The sequence below is a fragment of the Salvelinus fontinalis genome, chromosome 30, assembly GCF_029448725.1.
Source record: "Salvelinus fontinalis isolate EN_2023a chromosome 30, ASM2944872v1, whole genome shotgun sequence".
Lineage (NCBI taxonomy): Eukaryota > Metazoa > Chordata > Actinopteri > Salmoniformes > Salmonidae > Salvelinus > Salvelinus fontinalis.
The window spans coordinates 22,945,653-22,951,652 of NC_074694.1; the positions used below are offsets into that span (position 1 = coordinate 22,945,653).

The 6,000-nt window shown below is 41.9% G+C and overlaps 1 protein-coding gene across 2 annotated transcripts in view; it reads right to left on the reverse strand.

Annotated features, from left to right (window-relative positions):
• The window catches only part of rgs17 (regulator of G protein signaling 17), a 49,779-nt gene extending 44,385 nt beyond the window's left edge, over nucleotides 1–5,394 (reverse strand). For both annotated transcript variants that reach the window (XM_055890061.1, XM_055890060.1), the window contains exon 1: nucleotides 5,236–5,394. The gene's annotated coding sequence lies outside the window, so the exon portion shown is untranslated. The remainder of the gene's footprint in view (nucleotides 1–5,235) is intronic.
• Nucleotides 5,395–6,000: the final 606 nt, after the last annotated feature.

Below are 6,000 nucleotides of genomic sequence, written 5' to 3' on the forward strand. Positions count from 1 at the left end.
ACAACCTCTCATTGTCCATTTTCCAAACTTTTAAGATCTGGAGCACTGAGCAGAACAGCCTCAAAACAAATAACATCAACAGTAATGTCAAATCTGACAATCCTATGTAAGGGGCATGTTTAAAAAATAAAAACGTTATGGATGTTACATTGCCTGTCCCAATAAGAATGGCTTAAGGGGATTCGCCATATCAGCGTCTCCTGTAAGTGAAATTTCCTTTTGTAGGATACACGGAGGCAGTCATTAATATCAGTTGGGTGATTTGTCACTCTGAGCCAGGGCATAAAATGAACATCCGCCACCCACCAAATGCAGGTAGATTTAGGTACTGGCAGGTAAGAATGTCTATTTCACCAGCCACGTAGGCGGGTGGTCAATGTGCAGGGTTCTACAGTGCAAGTATTACAGCCACATTTACAAATAAAAAGAGTAAAAAGTCAAGTATGAGCACATTGTGCAAGTTGTGATTTATAGCAGAGCAATGCTGCACTAACTGTTTTCAAAGTATTTCTGCTGTTTTGTTTCATAGCTGCTAATCGCACAAAGAAATTTGAATCTATAACCCACCCACCTTACACAGGAACAACTGCCTGGCTAGGGAGCTTTGTGCATTGTGCTGATAGTCATTTTTGGAGGTGCTGCGCACAGGCATAAAGGTATGACTCATTTGTAACTGATTCGGTCTTTTGAAGCAAAATTTGAAATTGTGTTTTTTTACATTGGATAAAAGTAGAGATGGTTTATCATACACTACAGTTGACAAACAATGGGAAAGCAATTCTGCTTTGAAAGTTGATAAACTTGTAACCCCACTTGTGAGAAAATGTCTCTTGAATATTTTTGGTACACCTACTGGAGAGCTCTTCTTTGTCTACACCCATTCAGCATCATTCACACCTTCTGAAGCCTTAGCCCCACCCATGTCTTCACATGTGAGGCCATGTGCTATACAGAGTGAGTACAGGAGTGTCCTAAACAACAACAGATCTCAAGACTAAAGGCTGGTTTATAGTACATCTATCGACATGTTTGTAGACAGCTGTTGCAGTGACATCATGAACATTCTATTGTTGTCCGACATCAAACTTGTCGTTGTCGTTATGAAAAAGTATAAACACAAAAACAATAGGTTTCAAATACTTGTTTACGTTCAAATGCCTCTTCTGTAAAGTAGTGACGCGTGACATACGCCTATTTTCCTGAAATTAGTCACATTTACTCAAAAGTCTACAAAGTGAGACTTTGTCCTCGTGTTTCTTGGTTTGTTTTGTTCACAAGGTCTGTTGTTCGTTTGAGTTTGCTGCTTCAAACGATAGCGAAGAGATGCTGTCTACTACTACTCAGATCCAAAATCTCACACACACAGACACACATGACAGGAATTGAGTAGCTCCGTTACCAGGGTAACTTCCCGTCCTTAAAGTGGCAGCTGTTTTTGGGCTCCCGAGTAGCACAGCGGTCTAAGGCGCTTCATCTCAGTGCTAGAGGCGCCACTACAGACCCTGGTTCAATACCAGGCTGTATCACAACCGGCCGTGATTGAGAGTCCCATAGGGCGGCACACAATTGGCCCAGTGTCATCCGGGTTAGGGTTTGACCGGGTTTTTATTTTTATATATAACCTTTATTTAACTAGTCAAGTCATTTAAGAACAAGTTCTTATTTAAAATGACGGCCTACCCCGTCCCCGCAGGAGGTCTTTTGCCTTCTGGTAGGCCGTCATTGTAAATAAGAATTTGTTCTTAACTGGCTTGCCTATTTAAATAAATGTTAAATAAAAAATTATTATTATTATTCTGTGGGGTTTATCGGAGGTTGGCACCCAACATTATGGTGCATTACTGCCACCCACTGTACTGGAGTGTCCCTGCCTCCCACCTGTGTACTGGAGTCTTAGCTTAAAAATTGACCAATAGAATTATAAAGAAGGGTTCCTGCAGATGCAGGAATGCCCACATGCAGGAACGCCCTGAATTGTGGGCCGCAATTACACCCTTCTCCAATTTCTTGAGTCTCGAGATATACCCCATTGGGTGATTGGTTGAGCCCTCTTGAGTGTGTGATATCACAAAGATGCTTTACAGAGCCGTCTGTTTAGCTAGCTCGTGCCCCGGCATGAGCAGTTAGCACTGACCGAACGACTTGGGAAACCCAGCTTCAGCTTGATCACCAGATTAATTGGGAAATAAAATGAAAGCCTCCCCAACTAGCTACCAATCTATTTTAGTTTCATTGTCTGAAAAACGAGCCCACAAATTATTATTTTTTACCTTACCACAAATGGTCTGGTATGTGTCGCTTGATATGAGCAAGTTTAACTATTCTTTGATACATTTGGGTTATGCGTATACGATTAGTTAGTGGCTATTGCCTGGATCAAATCCCCAAGCAGACTAGGTGAAAAATCTTTCTTTGCCCATGAGCAAGGAACTTAACCCTAATTGCTCTTGGAAGTCTAGTAACTTACAAAAAATGTAAATGTAAAAATCTAGCAAGCTACATTTCAGTAATTAGCTATCCTCCTAAATGTGGTGGTCTTTGGATAAACTATGTTGGAAGAGTTGAAAATATTTATCTGAAAACAAACCAGACGCCAGTTATTGTTGCCCGTGGTGTAATCATGTCTAACCAGTTGGCTAATGTAGCCTGTGTGCCCATGAGCTCCCAAAGCTAGACATCTGTGTCTTTTGGCATCTACGATTAGCTAGCTATATGGCTACTGCATGGCCAGTGTAAGCCAGCATGCTAGCTAGCCAGCTACATTTCAGTCTGTAGCTATCCTTCTAAATGCGGTGGTTACTGGATAAACTAGCTAGGAGTTGAACATTTGGATGAAAACTAGTAGCCAGTTGTTGTTGCCCATGGTGGAATCATATCTAACCCACTGGCTCCTGAAGCCTATGTCTATGGCCCCAAGAGCTCCCGAGTCTAGCTAACATTAGCTAGCTAGCGTTGCGAATTTGCAGTTCGCTAGCTGACCTGTTTTATAAGAAAATGGCTGATATGAATCAAACCGAAGCGACTGTAGCTACCTAGCAAGCCCTCCTCTGCGCCAATGTCATTGGGGCGCGGGAATGTCAAATTTGTATTTTTGTTTTATGTTAACTGTCATTGAAGTTGGGGGTTACTATTGGTTTCAGATCTGAGGCAAGAGAAATTGTCCGCCATGTTTTGTATTTTGGTAAGGGCTCAGAGCAGGGCCTAAAATTAACTTTTTGGTCCTACCTGTGGTAGATAGATGACAAAAATCCACCAGCAGACAAAATATTTTTGCCATAATTACTTAAAATGTATTAGTAAGATATAATGTGATATATTGCTAAATTTCATTTTTTGACCTGAGTCTTTTAACTAAAATATCAGATGAGACAAAATGTTGATTTTATTTATTTTTATTTAACCTTTATTTAACTAGGCAAGTCAGTTATGAACAAATTATTGTATACAACGATGACCTACCCCAGACAACCCCGTACAACGCTGGGCCAATTGTGCGCAAATTGGACTCCCAATCATTGCCGGATGTGATACAGCCTGGAGTAGGGGGCGACAACGGTAGCTAGCTAGGCCACCGGTAGACAAGAGTACTTCGCCCCCACCTGTCAGGCACTGTTTTCCCACAGTTCTGTAAACGACGGCAAGGGCAGGTAGGACTCCTGTACACAGCAGGCGGGATAGGTAGCTAGCTAGCTAACAATAGCTAGACCAAAGGTAGACAGTGTCCTTTGCCCTTGCCTGTCAGGCACTGCTTTCCCGCAGTTCTGTTAACGATGGCGAGGGCAGATGTTTGGAATGTGGGAGCGTAGGACAGTGTGCAACTTGTTTGCTAGCTAGCTAGGAGGACTCCAGTACACAGTAGGTGGGAGGCAGGATAGGTAGCTAGCTAGCACACCGGTAGACAATGTACTTCGCCCACCGCCTGTCCGGCACTTTTCCCCCGCAGTTCTGTTAACGACTGTGAGGGCAGGTAGCTAGTTAGCTAGCTAGGACTCCGGTACACACCAGGCAGGAGGTGGGGGTGACACAGGTAGGTAGCTAACTAGGACACCGGTAGACAATGTCCTTCGCCTATGAAAAGCACAGAAAATATTTATATTTCCCTTTTGACCACATTTGAATTGCAGAGACAATCAGGGGGAATCCATAATATCAAGTGTAACACAAACATGAAGATCACGTGCACCAATGGGATGTTCCTGCAGATACAGGAACACCCCGAACTACGGCTGCAATCACACACCATTGTGAAATTGCCCCCACTTCCTATGGAACGAAATTTCGCCTCCTGTAAATACAGATTCTGGTTCAACCCTAACCAATGATGCACTTACCTACCTCCCTAGTGAGAAGAACTTGTGGATACCATTTTTATGTCTCTGCATGAGATTTGAATGAAGCTGCTAACTAGTACTAGCGCAATTGCTAACAAGAATCAGCGCATGATGGAATCTATGGCTATCTGCTAGCCTAACGACCTCTTAACTTCCTTCATACTGGACACAGACAAAAATTGTATCCACGATTTCATCTGACTCTGGGGAAGTAGACAAGGGCATCATTGCCAAAATCCCGAAGTATCCCTTTAACCTTAACCACACTTCTAACCTTATCCCTAACCTAAAATTAAGACAAAAGTAAAATATTTGTTTCGATGAATTTTTACGATAAACCAGGAGCAAATGTGGACTTTGTGGCTATGGTAACTTGTGACAACCCCATGTTCGTTAATAACAAATAAACTGACTCGCTGCTTAATTTAATGCATGAAGAAATAGTTAGCTAATGAACTGTAGTACAATCGTACATTTTAGAACTAAATACATGTTAAAGCATATGCATGCTTGTCATAACTTCCTAAAGCATTCGCAACATAGCGGTCGTTGCCTGCTGCTCATCCTTGGGTGTTTTGCATGGTCTCTCACTGTATTGCAGCTGTGATTCGAAGAATCTGAACTAGCTAGCTAGCTAAATCATTGCAGGTAACGTCAGCTGCAACAACCTGATTCCGCATGGCAAAACACCAAATGATAATGCAAAACCACTACAAAGATACGATAGTGCCTTATTGTCGCATCAACAAAACTACGAATAACACCCACTTTCTGTATAACTAGCTAGCCACGGTCAGACCGTTCTCATGTTCTGTGCTGCGAAGAGGCGGCAGCTAGCTACTGAGACTAGCATGGCTAGTGCTAGCTCGTGGGACATTTAACATAAGAATATCCATCATCTTACCCTTTTAATTCTGGTTGTCAGTCGTCTATAGTGGTTACTTTATATGTGTTTTATGTTGATGCTTGTTAGATCGCACAGTAAAGATACATCCTGCCGTATAATCTCCATCAGCGGTGTTTTTCTTCCATCCGCCCAACTTCAGCACCGACACCGAAACAGTTGATATACTGCGCATGCGTGCTGCTGTCACTGTCAGCTCAACGCTGGCCAGTCAGGGTGCGGGAAAGTGAGTTGCTTACATTGATTTTTCAAAGATGAAGAAGTAATATTGAAACATTTACTGTAAGTTTCCCAGTGTCTTTTGTGGTAAAGACACTGGGAAACATACAGTAAATGATTGACACATGTTTCTTGTAATATTAGTGGTAACTTGTGTACATGATCAAGTAAAAGAGAAAGTGGGCTTAGTATGTATGTGTATGTAGGTACATGTTTGGATGCCATGCAAGATCATCACTCTATTTGACACCTAATAATAATAATTTGGTGGGTGCTTATATTTGTATTCCTAAGCCATAATACATATAACAGGTGACTATTGCTGCCTACTTCTAATGCTGCATAGGCTTTAATTCTAATGGCACATATTTGCTGTAATTTGTTGGTTATTACATTTTTGGGGATTCTCCTTGGCACACCTTAATGTAGTCTGAAATACAATTGCTAATTTCATTCTTACCCAAGTTTTTACAATTCCTGCTTACACCATTGGTTTGATACTTATGTCAATCTAAGCACCAGCTAGTTGTTGCTCAAGCATCTGAA